The sequence below is a fragment of the Moschus berezovskii genome, chromosome 10 (genome assembly GCF_049115385.1).
Source record: "Moschus berezovskii isolate FMDL1 chromosome 10, NW_MosBer_1.0, whole genome shotgun sequence".
NCBI classification, from domain to species: Eukaryota; Metazoa; Chordata; class Mammalia; order Artiodactyla; family Moschidae; genus Moschus; species Moschus berezovskii.
Window position 1 is genome coordinate 67064511 of NC_142469.1, and position 22594 is coordinate 67087104.

At 41.2% G+C, this 22594-nt stretch overlaps 1 protein-coding gene and 1 non-coding gene across 5 annotated transcripts in view; one reads left to right on the forward strand and one right to left on the reverse strand.

Annotated features, from left to right (window-relative positions):
* The window catches only part of ANKRD6 (ankyrin repeat domain 6), a 183114-nt gene that overhangs the window by 129528 nt on the left and 30992 nt on the right, over positions 1-22594 (reverse strand). The gene's annotated exons all lie outside the window — the stretch shown is intronic.
* On the forward strand, positions 16807-16910 carry LOC129561375 (U6 spliceosomal RNA). Its single transcript, XR_008686989.1, has one exon. It is a non-coding gene; the product is annotated as a U6 spliceosomal RNA (small nuclear RNA).

The window sequence follows — 22594 nt, forward strand, 5'->3', positions numbered from 1 at the left end:
CTGCTAAAGGTCAGCGCCAGCTGTGGCTGATGACTTAATCCCCACAGAGCTAGGTGTCAAGAGACACTCTTTAGTTGGCACATATAACTCTTATAATTCACATGTCAAATTTAGTTCACTATAGCTACATAAATTCTTCCACTTTAGTCTTAGAGAGAGAGGGGGCAAAAAGCACAGACTTCAGCACCTCCATTCGTTAGTAGAGGATATTCATAAATTATTCATATAATTCTTCTAATGGTGTATAACTTTTCCTTCACTTCTCTAACTTGTAAAGCACATAATGACATTCCTTATGTGAGTCACACAATTTACCATTACTATAAAAACAAGAAGGGAGGATGGGCTGTGCCCGAGGGACTATAGAAACAATATGCCAAAAACAATGCTACAGAAATCTCAGGGAAAATTCAAAAAGTACTTTGAAACTAGCATCTACCATCAAGTTTTGTATATGCACATGCATGTGGGCAAATATGATTTTTTTTCTTAAACCAAATCCAATTAATCATCACTTCAGTGTTCTTGCCTGGAGGATCCCAGGGACGGGGGAGCCTGGTGGGCTTCCGTCTATGGGGTCACACAGAGTCGGACATGACTGAAGTGACTTAGCAGCAGTATTCTTTTTCATTTCAAAAACCTTCATTGACCCTCTGTCGACCGACATCCAAAGAGACCACTGCCACTGCATGTACCTGGGGAAATTTCCAGTCCACAGTCACCGTCCCACACAGAAGTTTTACAGCAGAGCTGATCTGGGACTTACCTCTGCAGCCAGGATGCCAGGTGCCTCACAGGGCACAGCCTGCAGCCAGTCAGGGCTGGGCTTTGTGTGGTTGAAGGATGGCGCGAGGGTCTGGAAGGATCCGCCTCAGGCCCCTCTCACCATTTGCATGTCAATAGTCAAACCAAAGCTCCCCCGACCCGGCCCCTCAGCACTCAGGCCCTGGGTTTGGTCCTCTCTCTCCAAGGAGCCTGGAAGCCACTGGCTGCCAGCAGGCATCTGGCAAACTCGTCATGGAGGATTTGTCACCCTCTTCAGAGTCCTGAGTCTAGGTAAATACATCACAGGCTTTTCAAATGATCCGCGGACACCACGCTGGGAGAGATGAATGCTTTAGATAAGACCAACAGAATCAGAATTCCAAAAGAAGTCTGTCTGGCTTGGAAAAAAAAAAAATGAGCTGAAAGGAAAAAAAAAAAAGTTCCGAGAAATAGAGGTTTCCATCTTTCACTGAGACTCAAAAAGCAACTTCTCTGGGGTTTTAGTTTACTTATAAGTCAATATGAGACAATGTGATATGTAGAAACAAGAAACTGAACAAACTTAACAGTGTTAGGATTTGTTATAAAAACACAGCCGTAAGGACGAGGAGGGGGGTGGGGAAGACTAGAGGGTCCACGGAGTATTTGACAGAGGAGAATGGGTAACCAGGAGGGCAGAAATCCTAGGAATCCTGTCCTGCGAGGAAGAAGTGATTTAGACATGGTGGGGGCGGGGAACGCCATTGCGGTATGGGAAGGACACACAGAGTAGATTTATTCTGGGGGCTCCAGCCAGCAGAACAAAGAGTTGATGGCTTGATGGAGCCAGCATCTGCATATGCTGAGGAGAGCTAACAGTGACAAACACTGCCTCTGCACCCCACCCCCACCCCACCAAGAGTCAGACCCAAGGCTGCTGTCCTGCAAGACCCCTAGACCTACCCCATCCTCCCTCTCCCCAAGAGAGGTGATGGCAGAAACTCCTTCCAAACCAGCTGCCTTCAGGGACTTCCTTACTTAGCCTCTGATGTGAGAAGACCACCTTGACTACCTGTGGGTTCTCAGGATCTTTCGAGCTGGAAACAGGATGACTACGAAAACAATATGTATGGATTTAAAAAGTGGCATAATCTGTGTAAAGTACAAAGACTGATTTATCTTGAGTTGAAGCCACTCCTGTGATGCTCAAAAACAGTCCAAGCCTTAGTCATTTCTGAAATTACAAAAGTGCAGATCCGTGACCCATTTATTACGGTCTGAAAATGGCAAGGTTGGCTCCCTGGATCCATTCCCTTACCTTCCTTCTCCTTCCTCTTCCCATTTCTCAAAAAGTTGCTGATATAATCTGGGTCACTTACAGCACTTACATTTACAAAGTGTTTTACGGTCAATTGAATCTTATGAATATTTCATAGGTCAGGATCTCTCTGCTAATTTAGGACTGAGAAGCAAAGGAAAGGAGGGAGTTCTAGGGAACGCCTTCAGAAAGTGTCCGCAGGGACTGAGGGGACCTCCTTAAGGGGGACTGTTTCCCCCTTAAAAATCTCTTCCCCAGGAAGGCTTCTCTCTCCATCTACATTGGGAAAGAATCAAGAGAACCGCTTTGACCCACATTGCCCCCAGCACTGTTCTGAGTACCAAGCAGATTCAGAAGAGATTTCAAGCCTCCTCATACAGTAGACACCCTACCACCACCGCCACCACTGGGCTTCCCAGGTGACACAGTGGTAAAGAAGATACCTGCCAATGCAGGAGACACAAGAGATAAGCGCTGGATCCCTGGATAGGGAAGAACCCCTCGAGTAGGAAATGGCAACCCGCTCCAGTGCTCTTGCCTGGAAAATTCCATGGACAGAGGAGCCTGGCGGGCTACAGTCCGTGGGCTCACCGAGTCAGACACGGCTGAGCATGCACACACCGCCACCACCAATACACTGGCACATCACCTAAGAACATTATTATAAAACAGCTTCAACATTCTTCCTTTTCTAAAGTCAGCAGAGAAAATGCACAAGGTATGTATGGATAAAATTTTGGTAATTACTGACAAATTATCCTCCAAATAGATTTACTCTCCCTCCCCTGTCCTACCAGTGTGCCATTTTCCTTACCTGACCACAACACAGACATGATCAGTCTGTATTTTTATGTTTTGCTTTGTCATTGAGAACAGGATGGGGGGAATCTTGCTTCTGTTTACTCTGTATTTCATTTATTGTTACTGAGGTAAAGCATCATTATATTTTTTAAATGCTAGGAAAAAAATTTGGAGAAACATCCTAAATTGCAGATCATGGTTGTTCATCTTCATGGGATAGGAATATAAGAGATTTATACTTTCCACATATGTGCTTCTGTAGTGTTTAAACTATGCAACTTTGTTTTTTTCCCCTGACTTCAAGAGCAAAGTTTTTTAAGTAACTAGTGGGGCATTTTTAAAAATTATATCAATGATTATTCAGCATCAATTAAATATGCAGGGCAACCTTTGGGGCAGAGAACACAAAACTAATTAAGGTGACTCCTTGATATTCACTATCTAGTTAGTGAATAAAATATACTCACACACACTTTTTTTTAAAGAGCAAAAAAGATATTTATTTATTTGGCTGCACCAAGTTTTAGTTGTGTGAGACATTCAAACTCTTAGTTGGGGCATGTGGAATCTAGTTTCCTGACCAGGGATTGAACCTAGGCCCCCTGCATTGGAAGCAGGGAGTCTTAGCCACTGGACCACCAGGGAAGTTCCTCACCTACAATACAAAGCTTGCTAGCAAACTCTTCTCTCACTGAGAACCCCATCACTCCTATATGGTTCCTTCATGCCCACATAGGTCTAGCATGTCACCATGATTGTGAGGTTTTTGTTTATGACAGTAGATACTCTGCCAACATTTAGGGTCTAAGAAAATGCAGAGGACAAGAGTCTTTTTGAAAAAAGCTCAGAATAGAACAGAAATAGCCTACTTGGAAGGCTGATCGTTGGGGACAATTAGATTTCAGATAAGCACTGAGCTAAGAGAGTATAAGCAGAGGCCAATGCACACATCTGCTGGTGAGAAGCCAGCACAGAAATTGTGTGGGCAGGTTTGTGTTGATGCAATGCCCTTTAAGCAGGTTTTTCTCAGGGGGAGGAAAGAATCTAAGGAGGAGGGGGTGTTCCATCCCAAATAACACAAATCTCACTTTGCTTCCTAGGAAAGCTTCAGTCTTCAAAAGAGGGAAGTACTGAATTGTTTTAACACACTCTGGCCTATACAGTCCATGGAATTCTCCTGGCCAGAATACTGGAGCAGGTAGCCTTTCCCTTCTCCAGGGGATCTTCCCAACCCAGGGATCGAACCCAGGTCTCCGCATTGCAGGCAGATTCTTTACCAACTGAGCTATGAGGGAAGCCCCCAAAGGGTATAAAAGATTATAATAAAACGGATATGTTCACAAATTCTTACTTGATTACTAATAGGAATGTAAATCAGCATTTCTGAAAAATAATTTGACTTTTTTGATACTGTAATTCTATTTCTAGGATTCTATCACTAAGGAAATACTTCTAATTGTGGGGAAAGCTTTCTGCAAAAAGATGTTCCTGACAGCATTATTTATAATAGCAAAACTGGAAACAGCATCAGGGAGAGTCTTATCCAATAAAAGAGGATTATTCAATAAACCTGGAAACATCCTCTCACTAGAATATTATACTGCCCTAAAAATGATGTTTCAAGTTTCACATTAGGATGTTATGCAATTCAGTAATGCATTGCCATGAATCTATCCTAAAGAAATAATTGAAAAACACAGGAAAGTAAAAACACCCTAATGTTCAACAATAGAAATGTTAAGTAAGCTCCCAATGGTTCTTCCAAACTCAGCTCAAGTGGTACTTCTCCTGGGAAATCTGCTGTCACCCCTGGGCCAGCTCTGGGCTCCCATGACGCCGAGCACTGCCCACCACAGCACGACCGCAGGGTTCAATTCCTATGTGCCAGTCTAAGCACCTCAAAGCCAGGGAACGTGACTTGTTGGTGTAGTACTCCCAACCCAGCACAGTAAATCAGCATCCAAACGTCTATATTATGTAAGATTATATATGTAATCAGCATATTTGCCTTTGAGGGCTGCCATAACCAAATACCACAAACCTGGTGACCTAAACAACAGTTACAATAAATTGTCTCATGATTCTGGAGGTCACAAGTCTGAAATAAAAGTGTCAGCAGAGTTGATGCCTTTTGAGAGCTGTGAGGGAAGGATCCAGTCTAGGTCTCTCTTCTTGACCTGTGAATGGATAGCATCTCCATCTGGGTCTGTCTCCAAATATCGTCTTTTCATAAAGATACCAGTCATGCTGGACTAGGGCCCACACCAATGACTTCCTCAATAGAGAGCTTATCTACAAATAAGGTGACAATCTGAGATAAAGGGAGTTATGACTTTCACAGTGCATTTTAGGGGGACACAATTCAACCCATAATTATCAGCAAATGTGTAGATTTATGAGAGTTCACAACAATTTTAAAACGCCTGTTTTATAATGCTTAATTTAAAAAGGGGTATATTCATGTATAGAGTAAGAGTTCTTAACATGGTTTTTAGAGTCCATGACCATCCCCAAATTAAGATCTCAAATTTTCTTTAAAGAAATAAAATGTGAAGGTAATAAACCAAAATATTAGTGGTATATGCCTCAGGGTGATATGATGGATGCCTGGAATTGTTTCTCAATTTTCTGTAGTAGTACTATTATAGTCAGGAAAAAAAAAAAAAAGCACCTTCCACTTTTTTTAAAACAGAAAAATGGTATTTTTAAAGGTTTAAGGACTTCCCTGGCAGTCCAGTGGTTAAGAATCTGCGCTTCCACTGCAGGGGGCATGGGGTCGATCCCTGGTCAGGGAACTAAGATTCCAAATGCTACATGGTACAGCCAAAAAACCCGAGTTTAGAAATATGTAAAAATGAATGTTTTACACAAATAGCATATTCTCAAACTGCAAAATAAAATATTAGGGAAGAAAAGAAAAAATATATAATGCTCACAGAATTCATTAACAGAAGTTAGAGAAAGAGTTTTCGGTATTTCTTCCTAATTTTTGTGTGTTTTACAAATTTTTAAATAATGAATTATATTACTCTCATAACCAGAACAAGCCAATACATCTTAATTAAGAACTTGCAGTTTAAGTATTCGGTTGTATATTAAATATTCAATATTAAGAGCTGAATTAGATGGTACAATGACAAAATTTAGCTTTTAAACGACAGTTATGAACATACGGAAACAGGAAACAGCTTATGAGACAGTTCAGTGAAAAAAAAATAATTGTACCACAGTAAATTATACGAATTATAACCAGTAAAATATATCCATATGCCGACAGTAATTGGCAAAAATGAGTATCTATTGAAAATAGGGTTATGTGTTATTTTTAAAGATTCAATATAGTTATATACTTTCATTTTAAGGTATTTATGAAAATGTATTCTAAGTATTCTTAGAAAATGTTCTTTTCTAAGAATATCTGTAAATCTTTTTACACTGTCTGAAATAGCTTTCAGCCATTCCAAGAATCAACTTCTTGACTAGAAGATGACTGGCAAAACTTCAGTCTTGTCTGGCTCCCAACAACCCACAGTATTTGTTACAACTCACAGGTTAGTTTCACCTTCACTTGTTGGTGGAAGTGCACATGGATACACCCTTTCTAAAGGACAATTTGGCAGTATTTGTTAAACCTATTAACATTTCACTCCCTTTGTGCATTTCCACATCTAGGAAACAATTCTACATATGTACAAAGTAAAGGTTAACAAGAATGAACACCTGGTCTAGCTAGGGTGACCCTTTCTCGCAGGGGGCTATGGGAAGTACAGTTTCAGTTAGAAAGCAGTTGAGAGACTTACAATAACTACTAAATGGAAAGCTCATGCAGCTTTGATTCACTGCCCGGTTTACTATTTCCTTTGATGTCTTTATTTCTGGCAACCAACCAGAAACAAGGGTGTTGATTCAACTCTACATGTTCCAATCATATGCATGCCAGTACAGATGCTAAGATACAGATTTAGTTGAAATATGCACGTTTTAGATTGTTTTCTTCTTAGCTCCCAGCTTCACAAACAGAATTTAAAGTACAGCAACTCTTATTTGAAAACAGTCATAGAATGGGAGCCATATATGCTCTCATTTTTTCTTATTTTTGCTTAAACAGGAAATGTCCAGATCTTTAGGTTTGGGTTCCTAGGGTTTGTCTCCTAAATAAGTGTGTTTCCATCCATCTGTTCGTATTTACATAATGAGTCTTGACAATTTATAAGGAAGACAAATTTCTCATTTTACATTGACTCCCTCAGTGGTAGACTCAAAGTACAAATATTCTGATCAGATCAACAATGTAGGTTAAATTATATCTCTTCAGTGTAGGCTATAAAGGAGGCAGAGTAAAAGCACAAATAATTTCAAACCAAAATGAAATTAATGAATTAGGCTTGTTTCTAGACTATATTCAATTAACAATGTAGTGGGCAATTTTCAGATTAAAAAAGAAGAGAAAAAATTTTACAAGTTATTGATACTTAAAACTTGTCAATGAAAGCATCTTTATGAACACTGATCATATCTATTTGTGGACCACTGCACATTCTGAACATTTTTTTCTCGACCTCAAGCTAATGACAGCTTTAGAGGTGAGAAGCAAAAGATAAAAGGAAGCTGGGTGAGTTGCAAAGTATTTCATGGGGGACACCTGGGGAAGTCTGGCAGCTAAGCATTACTTCCTGCATCTTCTTCATACACAGCATTACAAGTTGTCAATTGTTTTTTTGTTTTTTTTTGTCTGCACTGCTATGACTTGTGCGATCTTAGTTCCCCGACCAAGGATTGAACCCAGGTCCACGGCAGTGAAAGCCTAAGCTTTAACCACTGGACCTCCAGGGAATTCCCTACAAGATGTCAATTTTTAAGCCTCAAGTCCCACCATTAACTTGACTGACAGTTGCTTAGAAAACAAATTTTTTAAAACACCATTCGCACTGGTAATGTGAGATGTTACTTTACAAAATAATGTTGCTGCTGCTGCTGCTAAGTCACTTCAGTCGTGTCCGACTCTGTGTGACCCCATAGACGGCAGCCCACCAGGCTCCCCCGTCCCTGGGATTCTCCAGGCAAGAACACTGGAGTGGGTTGCCATTTCCTTCTCCAATGTGTGAAAGTGAAAAGTGAAAGTGAAGTCGCTCAGTCGTGTCCGACTCCTAGCGACCCCATGGACTGCAGCCTACCAGGCTCCTCCGTCCATGGGATTTCCCAGGCAAGAGTACTGGAGTGGCTTGCCATTGCCTTCTTCTCTTAAAATCAACACTATACATCAGGGACACAGACATTCTCTGGTGAGACTTACGATTAGGCAATTCTAGAAGGATAAGAATAAAGACAAGATTTTATATGGAAAGAAAAACCAAGAAGTGATATCTATGAAGAAAAACAAGTTTTAGTCAATTCTCTAGACCTACAGCAGTGATTACATAAAAATGAAAAACAAAGGCAAGGGAGCAAAAACTTACAGTGTGCCTGAATTCAAAATGTGAGATGCCTGATCAGGAATATCAAAATCGACAATGTCTGATTTAAAGAGTCTCTATTAACCACAAAGGAAGTAGAAGCAATGCATAACGACAGGCCAGTGACCATGGGGGCAGGTGAGAGGTCAGGAAGCAGGCAGTGGCCTCTCTTCCTCTAGGGCTTTTCCTGGCCAGGTGTGAGCACAGGTACCTGGGAACCTGAATCCTCCTCACAGAGCCATTACATAGACATTACAAGTTGGCCTGAGCAATCAGCAGATGTGGGAGCAGGAGAGTGAATGAGTTTGGTTGTTTGGGGAGATGGGGTGTTTGGGGGCAGTGAGCAAGCAGCGTGAAACAGTGTGATTTGTCCTGTCTTGTAGAGGAAGCCAGTCATATCCCAGAGATGCCGAGAGATGGGGAGACTTGGTGAGATGCTGAGACGGTGGTGGCAAAATCGTCCCCTTCTAACCTGGAGCCAGGTGTGTCAGCACCTGTCCTCCTTAAGTTTTCCGCCTGAATCCCCAGGTGGTGTATCCACACTCCTGGCGCAGGCTATCCAGAGAGGGACTGACAGGAAAGCACCCAGCAAATTTTTGGCAGGTCCACTGTGAAGCAGAACTATTGCCAAAGACAAGCGAAGATCCAAGAAGCACAGTGACCTCCAATAACTAGCTGTTCCTGCTCCTCCAAGGGGCTCCTTCACCCAGCAGACATGTACGATAGATTCACTAACTCTGGGCCAATCACAGTCACCTAGAGTTTGACCGTATGGGACTGGAACTTGAAGTGATAAACATGTCCATATATAACACATACAGGCATTTATATTTATGTGTTTGGAGATGGAAGGGAGGGAGGAAGGATGGACTGCAGGCAGAGACGGTTACTTCTCATTTAGGAAAAAAACAAGAGGTGGAACTACACAACCTCTTACCTAATCCACTATAGGATCTTGTGCAAATCTCTACACCTTTACTTAAAAGAAAGGTATTTCAAGAAGCTATTTCAATAGGCACTGTGTTCTGTGCAGTAGACTAAGATTACACTAGTTTTACCATGAGAAAGCTCCTATAAAATCTAACTGATAAAGAATTAAGATTTATTCTACCTGTCCTATTTTGAACTGTACCAAATAGTAAATGAGTAATCAAAATAGTGAACCAAATAGTAAACGAGATAAAGTTTCTCTTTACAGTTCAGCTAATAAAGAAGAAATAATGCAATCCATATATCTGTTTAGCAGTACCAATGAATTAAACAGCCACTGAAAACAAAGAGGTCACTACCTATTAAAAAGTACAAAAATAGAGAATTATATGGCAATCTGTTGGTTAGGACACCATGCTTCCACTGCAGGGGGCATGGGTTCAATTCCTGTTTGGGGAACTAAGATCCCACATGCCACTGCAGTGCAGCTAAAGAAAAAAAGGAAAGAAATTGCAAAAATGAAAGCAAAATTATAGATGTTACAATATCTATAATATCAGTTCAGCTCAGTTCAGTCACTCAGTCGTCTCCGACTCTTTGCGACCCCATGAACCGCAGCACGCCAGGCCTCCCTGTCCAACACCAACTCCCGGAGCCTACCCAAACTCATGTCCATTTGTAAGTATAAAAAATAAATGATAATTAAAAAAAGAAAACCATAAAATACCAGAAGAAACTACTGATTAATATTTTTACAATTTTAGGAGTACAAAGGCCTTTCCATATTAATCATAAAAGCCCCCAAATTCTTTTTAATTTTTTATTGAAAGATAATTGCTTTACAGAATTTGGCTGTTTTCTGTCAAACCTTAACATGAATCAGCCATAGGTATACATATATCCCCTCCCTTTTGAAACTTCCTCCTATCTCCTTCCCAAAGTCAACCCTCTAGATTGATACAGAGCCCCTGTTTGTGTTTCCTGACCCATAGAGCAATTTCCTGTCGGCTATCTATTTTACATACGTCCCATCACTTCATGGGAAATAGATGGAAAAACAGTGGAAACAGTGTCAGACTTTATTTTTTTGGGCTCCAAAATCAGATGCTGCAGATGCTGATTGCAGCCATGAAATTAAAAGATGCTTACTCCTTGGAAGGAAAGTTATGACCAACCTAGATAGTATATTAAAAAGCAGAGACATTACTTTGCCAACCAACGTCCGTCTAGTCAAGGCTATGGTTTTTCCCGTGGTCATGTATGGATGTGAGAGTTGGACTATGAAGAAGGCTGATCGCTGAAGTATTGATGCTTTTGAACTGTGGTGCTGGAGAAGACTCTTGAGAGTCCCTTGGACTGCAAGGAGATCCAACCAGTCCATTCTAGAGGAGATCAATCCTGGGTGTTCATTGGAGGGACTGATGCTAAAGCTGAAACTGCAATACTTTGGCCACCTCATGCGACGAGTTGATTCACTGGAAAAGACTCTGATGCTGGGAAAGGTTGGGGGCGGGAGGTGAAGGGGACAACAGAGAATGAGATGGCTGGATGGCATCACCGACTCTATGGACATGAGTTTGGGTGAACTCCAGGAGTCGGTGATGGACAGGGAGGCCTGGCGTGCTGTGATTCATGGGGTCGCGGAGAGTCAGACACGACTGAGCGACTGAACTGAACTGAATGTAAGTTTCCACGTTACTCTTTCCATACATCACACCCTCTCCTCCCCTCTCCCCATGTCCATAAGTCTATTCTCTCTGTCTGTTTCTCCACTGTTGCCCTCTAAATCAATTCTTCAGAACCATTTTTCTAGATTCCGTTTATATGTTTTAGAATACGGTATTTATCTTTCTCTTTCTGACTCACTTCACTCTGTATAATAGGATCTAGATTCATCCACCTCATTAGACCTGACTCACAGGTGTTCTTTTTATGGCCGAGTAATATTCCATTGTGGATATATACCACAACTTCTTCATCCCTTCATCTGTCGATGGAAATCTCTGTTGCTTCCATGTTCTAGCTATTGCAAATACTGCAATGAACAATGGGATACAGGTGTCTCTTTCAGTTTTGGATTCCTCAGGGTATATGCCTAGGAGTGGGACTGCTGGGTCATACAGTGGTTCTATTCCTAGTTTTTTAAGGACACACCATACCGTCTTCCATAGTGGCTGTATCAATTTACATTCCCATCAACAGTGCAAGAGTGTTCCCTTTCTCCATACCCTCTCCAGCATTTATTGTTTGTAGACTTTTTGATGAGGGCCATTCTGACCAGTGTGAGGTGACATCTCATTGTAGCTTTGACTTGCATTTCTCTAATAATGAGCAATGTTGAGCATCTTTTCATGTGTCCGCTAGCCATCTGTATGTCTTCTTTGGAGAAATGTCCATCCAGGCCTTTTTCCCACTTTTTGACTGGACTGTTTGTTTTTCTGGTATTGAGCTGTATGAGCTGCTTGTATATTTTGGAAATTAATCCTTTGTCAGTTGTTTCATTTGCTATTATTTTATCCAATTCTAAGGGTTGTCTTTTCACTTTGCTTATAGTTTCCTTTGCTGTGCAAAAGCTTTTAAGTTCAATTGGGTCCCACTTGTTTACTTTTGCTTTTTCTGTTACTCTAGGAGGTGGGTCATAGAGGATCTTGCTTTGGTTTATGTCATCAAGCATTCTCTCTGTGTTTTCCTCTAAGATTTCTTTAGTTCTTACATTTAGGTCTTTAATCTATTTTGAGTTTATCTTTGTGTATGGTGTCAGGAAGTACTCTGATTTCATTCTTTTACATGTGGCTATCCAGTTTTCCCAGCACCATTTATTGAAGAGGCTGTCTTTGCCCCATTGTATATTCTTGACTCCTTTGTCAAAAATAAGGTACCCATAGGTGCATGGGTTTATTTCTGGGCTTTCTATCTTGTTCCATTGATCTATATTTCTGTTTTCGTGCCAGTACCATACTATCTTGATGACTGTAGCTTTGTAGTATAACTTGAAGTCAGGAAGCTTGATTCCTCCAGCTCCATTCTTCTTTCTTAAAACTGAAAAGCCAAAAATTTTAAACTGTGATAATATATATTAATGTTGTTCAGTCACTAAGTTGAATCAGACTCTTTGAGACCCCATGGACTGCAGCACACCAGGCTTCCCTGTCCTTCACTATCTCTTGGAGTTTGCTCAGATTCATGTTCATTGAGTCAGTGATGCTACCTAACCATCTCATCCTCTTCTGCCCTCTTCTCCTCCTGCCCTCAATCTTTCTCAGCATCAAGGTCTTTTCCAATGAGTAGGCTCTTCACATCAGGTGTCCAAACTATTGAACTACCGTCAGCATCAGTCCTTTCAATGAATATTCAGAGTTGATTTCCTTTAAGATTGACTAGTTTGATGTCCTGGCTGTCCAAGGGACTCTCAAGAGCCTTCTCCAGCACCAGAGTTTGAAATGTGGTTACAGGCATAATTTTTGAAAAGTTCTTGTCAATGAATAAAGACAAAACACTCAAATAGTAAAATGGACAGAGGATCTGATTAGGCAATTCCACACACGCACGAAATCAAAAGCTCCATTAAAGACTGGAATTATTTCGACTTAGGACCCTAAAAGAGTCCAGTACACAGCAGTCAGCCTAATTGAAGGAAAACACAAATACATGCAAACATTAACTTACAAAATTATATTCAATCTTACTCTTGAAAGAATTGCAAAAAAAAAAAAAAAGAAAGATCTTTTTAAACCATAAAGTTGGCAAAGATTAGGATGATTTAGCAACGTTCATGTTGGTGAGGGCAGTGGAAAAGCCACTGAAAACTTTACCTTTCCGATGGGCAATAAAATCATCTAGAATACACACACATTTGACCCACCAATTTCACATGCAGGATTTATCCTAAAGAGATAATGGGGGGACTTCGCTGGTGGTCCAGTGGCTAAGACTCTGCAGTTCCAGCTCAGGGGGCCCAAGTTCAATCTCTGATCAGGGAACTAGATCCCACGAACTGCAACCAAAAGACCCTGCATGCCACAATCAAATAAATAAATAATATATTTTTTAAAGGGATAATGGGAAGAGAGGGGTGAGTTTAAGAATAGCTATATAAAGATATTCACTACTGGGATTGTTAATTTTCTGTCCCAGCTTAATTGGGCCACTGGATACCCAGCTATTTGGTTAAACATTATTCTGGGTGTCATGAGGATGTTTCTGGATATGACTCCCATTTGAATCAGTAGGCTGGGTAAAGTAAATGGTCTTCCCTAATGTTTCATCCACTCCCTAGAAGGTCTGATAGAATAAAAGGATGAGCAAGAGAAAACCTACTCTCCGCCTGAGGCCTGCCTACCTGCTGGTTCTCAGGCTTTCCACGGGATTTCTTGGGATTTCTCAGCCTCTATAATCACATGAGCCAATTATAAATAATAATTTATAATTATATAAAATTTTTAAATTATAAAATTTATATATAAAATATATAAAACAATTATAAAAATGTTTCCATGTGTGTGTCCCCTGGTTCTGTTACTCTGGAGTTGTTCAGTCACTCAGTCGTGTCTGACTTTTTGCAACTCTTTGCGAAAACTGCAGCACGCCAGGTTTCCCTGTACCTCATCATCTCCCAGAGTTTGCTCAAATTCATGCCCATTGAGTTGATGATGTCATCCAACCATTTCATCTTATGTTATCCCCCTCCTGCCTTCAATCTTTCTCAGCATCAGGGTCTTTTCCAATGAGTCGATTCTTCGCATCAGATGCCCAAAGTATTGTAGCTTCAGCTTTAGCATCAGTCCTACCAATGAATATTCAGGGTTGATTTCCCTTAGGATTGACTGGTTTTCTGGAGAATCCTAACCACAGTATTAGCAATACAAATGAAAAATGAGGAAAGAATGGGTATCCTCATCAAAAGGTGCTAAATAATTTTTTATCCAATGGACTACTTGAGAACTGCTTACAGAAATGATGAGGATTAACATGAACTGACATGGAAAGATGTCCCCAAAATACTGAATTTTTTTAAGGAGCTCATTGGACAGTATGTCCACTGTGATTTCACTGATATAAAATTGTGTATCACACACAAGAGTGTGTGTGTTTATGTGTGAAATGGGACCGGATGTTTAGTAAAAAGCAATTTATCTCTGGGTGATGGCATTTTGGATGATTTTTACCCTCTTCAAATTCTGTATTATTTGTATTTTTCTCCAATGAACTTTATCAGGAAAATCAATAAAGCCAGTCTCTTCTGTTAAAAAAAATCATGGCGGCAAGAAAAGAGAGAGATGAATATACTTAGAAGGGAATTTGGGTAAAAGGAGAATTCGCAGTAGTTGTTATTTTACAATAGGAGAAATGAGAACGGTGACGGGGGGAAGAACCAGAGGGGATGAAAGACTGAGCACCGCAGACCAAGCAGGTTGAGTGTGTCCAGGGAATGAGCTGGTTCCTACCCTCCGGCAAGGCAGATAAGAGCCTACAAATGTAAATATAATTCCCGATGAGTGACACCGGAGCTGCCTAAAGCAGAGGAACGCTGCCAACGGCAGGGATCTGGAAAGTAATGCAGGAGGAGATGGTGCCACTTCCAAGGTGGGTCAGATTTCTCAGCATAGAGACAGGTGAGAGGAAAAGCAATACCCGCTCAGGGACTGTCAGGCTTGTCAGATCAACAGGGTAGAATCTGGGGGGGGTCACGGAGCAGCAGGTGATAAGACTAGAAAATTAATGTGGCTCTCACAGCAAAGAGGCTTGAAGAGGCTGAGAGTCAGGACCATCATGCTGGGGGTATTCTAGGCAGCACAGTGAGCCCACTCCTAACAATGTCCAGACATATACATCCAACCGCTACTTGTGGGATTTGCAGATTGAAGGAATTTGACCACAGAGGCAGGGAAAACCCAGTGAACAGTTAATGGGCCAGAGATGTGAGCTGATGTTGTGAATTTAAATGGTGGCAACAGAAGGAGAGAGCAGCATGAAAGCGCGATGGAAGGCGTCCACACACGGCTTGAACCATGCAGCATTAAAACCCACGGGAAACCCAACCAAGAAAGGCTGACCTGATTCTATGAAGCTCTGCCGTTCACCAGTTCGCATTTAGAATTTTACTCAAATATCACGTTTTACAAACAGATGTTTCCTCCTCTACTTCTGTAACTTACTTTTATGCCGGGTATAAGAAAGTGAGGCAGGAATAGGGCACAGTTCTCCTGAAGGAAATCCGAAACCTGAGAGACAGCCTTAGAGCTGAATGTACAATAATCATGACACATGAGGCGAAAAATAAATTGATCCAGAACTGGGGGGTCTAGGGGGTGTGTGTGTCGAGGAATTGAAGGGATGGAGGTGGGGAACGGTGAGACCAAGGGAGGAAGAATCATGAAGAAACACGTCTGTAACACAAATTTTTATATGCCTTGGAAATTTTCAGAAAGTACTACTAAAAATTCTAAATACAGATTAAGTGGCCAGAGAAACATTATAAAACCCCTTAGGCTGGCTAGAAAAAGTCATAGTCACTCAGAAAAATGAAAATAAAAAATTTAATTCTAAGCAAGCTTCACATTCAACCATCAAAAATAGAATATATTTATCATACTTAAATAAATAACATCTCAATATTTATAAATAACATTGGTAAGAACATGATTTTTGCTCTGCTGATTTAAACAGACTTTATATATTTCCTCATAGTCTGTTCTCACTTTTAAATAAAAGATTATAGGTAATACAGAATATTTCACTAAAGTTTGACTGAAAAAAAAATCCAGACAGGTAAGATAGGCACCCTCCTCACCATCGATTAGGTAAAATGTGAATTTTTAGACTCCCTGATCAGAACTTCAAAAATCTCCTTAGAGTGAAAGGGTAAACTATTTTAAAAAATCATCTGTCAACCCTAAAGCCACACACGCGTGGCATGAGTTACCTAGTGGTTTTCAGAAGGCTTTTCTGCCATCAGCGATGTCTCCTCAGATGGCTGGTGGGGGCGGAGAGGGGGGCTTGTGGTGGTTGAGGGGGAAGCTTAGGAAGTAAAGAATATGGAAGGAGAGACACGCTGCCTTGGGAACTCTGTCGGGGAACAGGAATTTTTACAGCTATTTTAAACTCCAGAATGTGTTTGAAGGTATGAGTAAAGTTTCAAACTGTACTCTAAGGGAATTTCCAGGTTTCGCAAAAATATATACTTCCCATTCAAGCCTCAGAAAGCTACAGGGATGAGTCCTCCAATGAGCTTTCAGAAGTTATACCCACAGGAGGCCTGAGCAGCAACGATCTGCCCTACACAGAGAGAGCTCTTGCTCAACCATTTCATCTTTGGCAACTGTTCCAGTCTCTCTAAGAATCCACCTTTCAAGTTACTTGGTTATTTGTATACTAAGCATTACAACCTCAGCTCTAGAATCACAAAAATCTGTGGGCCTTCCATCTCAACTTTTGATCTATCCACACAGCAAGTTCTTCGATAAACACAGGGCATAAGCACTGTGGCTCACTCTAAGAGTTTAAAACACCAAGACAGCATCTGGTAATACTTGAGGAATCCATTAAGATATCACAAGTATAATGCTCACTTCCACAGCACATATAACTAAAATTGGAATGCTACAGAGATTAGCATGGCCCCCACGCAAGGATGATAAGCAAATTCTTAAGCAGTCCATATTTTGGGGGGGATTAGCAGATACAAGGAGAAGGAAATGGCAACCCACTCCAGTACTCTTGCCTGGAAAATCCCATGGACGGAGGAGCCTGGTAGGCTGCAGTCCATGGGGTCGCTAAGAGCTGGACACGACTGAGAGACTTCACTTTCACTTTTCACTTTCATGCATTGGAGAAGGAATGGCAACCCACTCCAGTGTTCTTGCCTGGAGAATCCCAGGGACAGAGGAGCCTGGTGGGCTGCCGTCTATGGGGTCGCACAGAGTCGGACACGACTGAAGCGACTTAGCAGCAGCAGCAGCAGCAGCAGATACAAGGAGAAGGAAATGGCAACCCACTCCAGTACTCTTGCCTGGAAAATCCCATGGACAGAGGAGCCTGGTAGGCTGCAGTCCATGGGGTCGCTAAGAGCTGGACACGACTGAGAGACTTCATTTTCACTTTTCACTTTCATGCATTGGAGAAGGAAATGGCAACCCACTCCAGTGTTCTTGCCTGGAGAATCCCAGGGCCGGGGGAGCCTGGTGGGCTGCCGTCTATGGGGTCTCACAGAGTCGGACACGACTGAAGTGACTTAGCAGCAACTTAGCAGCAGCAGATACAAGCTACTCTATATATAAAAGAGATAAGCAACAAGGTCCTCAGCTCAGTTCAGTTCAGTTGCTCAGTCTGTCCGACTCTTTGCGACAAAGAGTCATGAATCACAGCACGCCAGGCCTCCCTGTCTATCACCAACTCCCAGAGTTCACTCAAACTCATGTCCATCGAGTCGGTGATGCCATCCAGCCATCTCATCCTCTGTCATCCCCTCTCCTCCTGCCCCCAATCCCTCCCAGCATCAGAGTCTTTTCCAGTGAGTCAACTCTTCGCATGAGGTGGCCAAAGTATTGGAGTTTCAGCTTTAGCATCAGTCCTACTATATAACAAATGGAAGTATATTGAATATCCTGTAATAAATCATAATGGAAATAAATGTGAAAAAGAATATGTATGTGTGTGTGTGTGTATATATATAGATTCAGATATACATATATATACATATATATATCTCATTGGGCTGTACACCAGAAACTAACACATAACACTGTAAATCAACTACATACTTCAATTAAAAAAAAAAAGATATTACAGATAAAGCACAAAACAGGATTCACAATACATAATCAGAATGAATGAAGTAATTTCACTCACAAAGCAAACTCCAAATCAAGTCACCAGCAAGTGTATGGTATATTCAGAAGGGAAAAATAAAGAGACTTCCCAATTGTGTTTATAAATAATATACCTTATATATGATAACATAAATATCAACTGATTATAGTTTTTCTCTTAGGGAACTCATGGATGAAGCTTAATTCACTAACCATAGAGTATCAAATTGATTAATAAAGTTGTTGAAACTTTACCTCTTGGGAGAAAAATATTTTAATAAAGGCAATCAATAGCCTTTTAACATAAAGATCTCTTACAAATTGAAACTTTACAAGAAAGTTAATACTTTCCCCAAAAAAAGAATGGACAAGGAATACAAAGGCATTTCACATACACAGAAAAGAAAAATAAACACGAGCTAAAAACATATACAAATGTTCAGTTTTCTTCATAATCAAACAATGAAGACATAATTCTTACCTATAAAACTGAATCTAAAATAAAAAATTAAGAGGGAATTAATTCTGGTGGATAAGTGGTTAAGACTTCAAGCTTCCATTGCCTGGAACATGTATTTGATCCCTGGTCAAGGAACTAAGATCCCACAGGCCACAATGCAGCCAAAAAACAAATTTAGAACAATCCTTAATGACAAGAGGACAAGAAAACAAACTCTCACACATCACTAGCGAACGTTTCTGGAGGGCAATTTGGCAATATGTGTCAAAAGCCTTAAAAATAAAAACAAATGCCTTTTGAATCAGCAATTTCATTTCTCTTCAAGGAAAATAGTGAGATGAGGGAGTTCCCTGGTGGCCTAATGGTTAGGATTCCAGGCTTTCACTGCCGTGGGCCCAGATTCAATCTATGGTCAGAGAACTGAGATCCCAAAAGCTGCATGGCACAGCCAAAAAAAAAAAAAAGAGTGAGATTAACATACAAAACTGTTTACCAAAGCATTTCATGTAAAAGTGACAATCTGGAAGCCACCTAAAGCTTCAATGTAGTTTTCTTTTAGATATAATGATGTTAAAAAGTATGGGCAAATGTTCATGATATATTATTAAGGGGAAAAGTTACAAATAACATTGAAAGTATGGTCTTAATGTTGTCTACAAAAAACATGTAAGGGTATGTACCAATATAGTAATAGTGGTTACCTACAGGTGGAAGGATTGAAGATGTTTATCTCTTTTTCTGCTAATTTTTACGCTATCTACTTTTCTTTTTTCTTTTTTTGGCTGTGCAGCATGGCTTGTTGGACCTTAGTTCCCCAATCAGGGATTAAACCTGGGCCCTGGGCAGCGAAAGCATGGAGAACTAACCACTGGACCACACGGGAAGTTCCACTATCTACTTTTCCAATGAATATGTATTAGTGTTGCTGGCTAAGTAATTTACCCATAACAAAACAGTAAAGTAGATATTATTATTATCCTCAATTTACATATGAGGAAACTGAGGCACACAGAGGTTATGTCGCTTGTCTAAGGTCACACAGCTAGTACCTCATAAAACCAGGATTTGTCCTAAATTGCCCTAGCTCCAGAGTATGATCTCTTAACCACTTTGCAATGACACACCTTTAAAAAGCAATTTCAAGTAAAATGCCAGGTAATCTATAATTACACGCACTACCAATTCTTAAAGAAAGAGGATATCTTTGTGGGCCAGAATTTTCAGAGCATATTGGGAGACAGGTGGTAAGGCGGGATGTTCTCTGCTTCTCACCAGGTTGTCCCTTTTTGTTTCAGGTTTTCACTCAAGATTATGTGAAAAGTCACCTACAGTATTTGCTCCTCTATCACCATCTTCCCTGCCCTCAATACACACACACACACACACACACCCCTTGGCTTTTAGGAATAGGAAAGAAATTTTCAAGGAACTGTCATGGTCTGGGAAGGGAGAAGAGTGGTACCAAAGTTTGAGATTTTGAGAACAGTGCGTGTTTGAGAATTTGAGAATGGTGTGTGTGTGTGTGTGTGTGTGTGTGTGATGGTCTGGGAAGAGAGCAGAAGAGTGGTACCCAAAGTTTGAGATTTTGAGAACGGTGTATGTGTTTGTGTTTGAGAATTTGAGAATGGTGTGTGTGTGTGTTTGAGAATTTGAGAAGTGTGTGTGTGTGTCTGTGTCTGTGTCTGTGTGTGTAGCCCGCCAGGATCCTCGGCCCCTCGGATTCTCCAGGCAAGAATACTGGAGTGGATTGCCATTTCCTTCTCCAGGGGATCTTCTTCCCAAGCCAGGGATCAAACATGCATCTCCTGCATCTCCGCACTGGCAGGCAGATTCTTTTCCACCGAGCCACTTAGGAGGCCCCCAGGTCTCCTCCCCCACAAATAACGCCTAGACGTCTTAGAGCAGGACTTTACAGTGGGGGCAGGGAGGCCTTCCCATATACAAAAGCCCTTCTGAATCCCCTGTCTCTCATTTGTAGAAAAGCTGTAGTCTCCCAGGCCTCCCTGAGTCACGAAAGAGCAAGATTAAGCAATTAATGATTAAGATAAGAGAGTCACAGAATCTGCAGTTCCTCACTGAAGGACACAGATAAGAGTGTCTGATGCACATTCCTCCGTTGCTTTGCAGATACTAACGGCACCCCACTCCAGTGCTCTTGCCTGGAAAATCCCATGGACAGAGGAGCCTGGAGGGCTGCAGCCCGTGGGGTCGCTAAGAGTCGGACACCACTGAATGACTTCACTTTCACTTTTCCCTTTCACACATTGGAGAAGGAAATGGCAACCCACTCCAGTGCTCTTGCCTGGAAAATCCCATGGATGGAGGAGCCTGGTGGGCTGCAGCCCATGGGGTCGCTAAGAGTCGGACACGACTGAATGACTTCACTTTCACTTTTCACTTTCACACATTGGAGAAGGAAATGGCAACCCACTCCAGTGTTCTTGCCTGGAGAATCCCAGGGACGGGGGAGCCTGGTGGGCTTCCGTCTATGGGGTCGCACAGAGTCGGACGCGACTGAAGTGACTTAGCAGCTTAGCATAACTGCCACCAGAGGGAAAAAACTAACCATGGGATGACCATACTGTAGCCATGACGTAAGTTGCTTTGTCTTGAGCAGTACTGAGTCTGTGGCTTGCACAATTCCAAGAACAGGCCTCAAGGAAACAGGAACACATCAACCCTAAGGCTGGAGATTAACTGTGCTTAAAATGATCATGGTGACACTGATTAGACTGCTGCATGACCAGTTTCGAGACGACAGTCGTTGTTGACTATGCTGTTCTGCTCGTATCTGGCACCCTCACTGTCAGTGAGTCCCCCAAATTCTCCTTTAAAACCTTTTGACCCCTAACTGACAGCTGGGAGGTGATTTGGGGGAATGCAGGTCCACCATCTCCCCAGGTGCTGGCTTCCTAGGTAAAGCCTCTTTTCTCATCACCCCTGTCTCTCCAACATTGACTCCAGAGCAACAAGCAAGCTGAACCAGAGTTTGGTCCTGGCTCTGGCTAGTAACAGTCTATCTAGACATATTAACTCACAATCCAGCGTAAAATAAAATATTTTTCATTTCCCTCGTAAAAAAAAAAAAATGTATACTAATTTTCCCCTAAGGAAGTTACAAAGTCGTTTAGATTGAAGCAATGTCAGTTCTTGGAAAGGCGTTGTTAAAATGCAAAATAGGACTTCCCTGGTGGGACAGTGGTAAGAGACTATATTTCCACTGCAGAAGGCACAGGTGTGATCCCTCATCGGGGAACTAACATCCAAGGGCTGCATTCACGGTCAAAACATAGGAAAAAAAAATTGTTTTAATTAAAACACAAAAGATGCATGACAAACTATGGTGCGTCACGTGTGAATAGGCAAGATTAGAGGACTATTTCCTGTGTATCATGTGACATTCCTGCTCTGGCCTCCAAACAAAAGCCTGACAGATGTAAGTGCTTGTAGATAATATTCTGAGCCATATAGGACACACTGAGATTTCTGTAAGGGTGCATGGATGATCAAGTTGCAAGGGACTAAAGAAAAGTTTTCTGTGTGTCAGAAGAAAAAATATTACTAATCAATATAAAGCAAGCTCCAGCCATCTGTTGTTCTAAAATTAGACACTCGGTCAGGTTACAAGTTTTGCCAATGAAAGTAGGAATTTGTACTACTAGATAGAATATCACCACTAGTGATGAAATTATCTTACTAAAGAACAATGACAGCTTTTTAACTTCAGGGATCAATAATGGATCTCCTCAGATACAGTTCATAAAGAAGTATTTTATTCTGCTATCTCAAAGCTTATTAAAGATGAGCCACTATTACTAGAGGACTGTGTTTTACACCTAACATAAATTAGATTGAACCATATCTCCAGTATATAGATACATAATATCAAACATTTGTTTTGCAAAAGTGAACCTAAAAAAGATTGCCTTAACTAATGAGACTAGTTAACATGAGCTCCTTCAATTATAAAGATTTATCCAAAAACAATTCGTATGAAACCCCAAAAACCTCAAATAACAAAAGCAATCTTGAGCAAAAAGAACAAATCTAGAGGCTTCCCTGGTGGTCCAGTGGTTAAAAA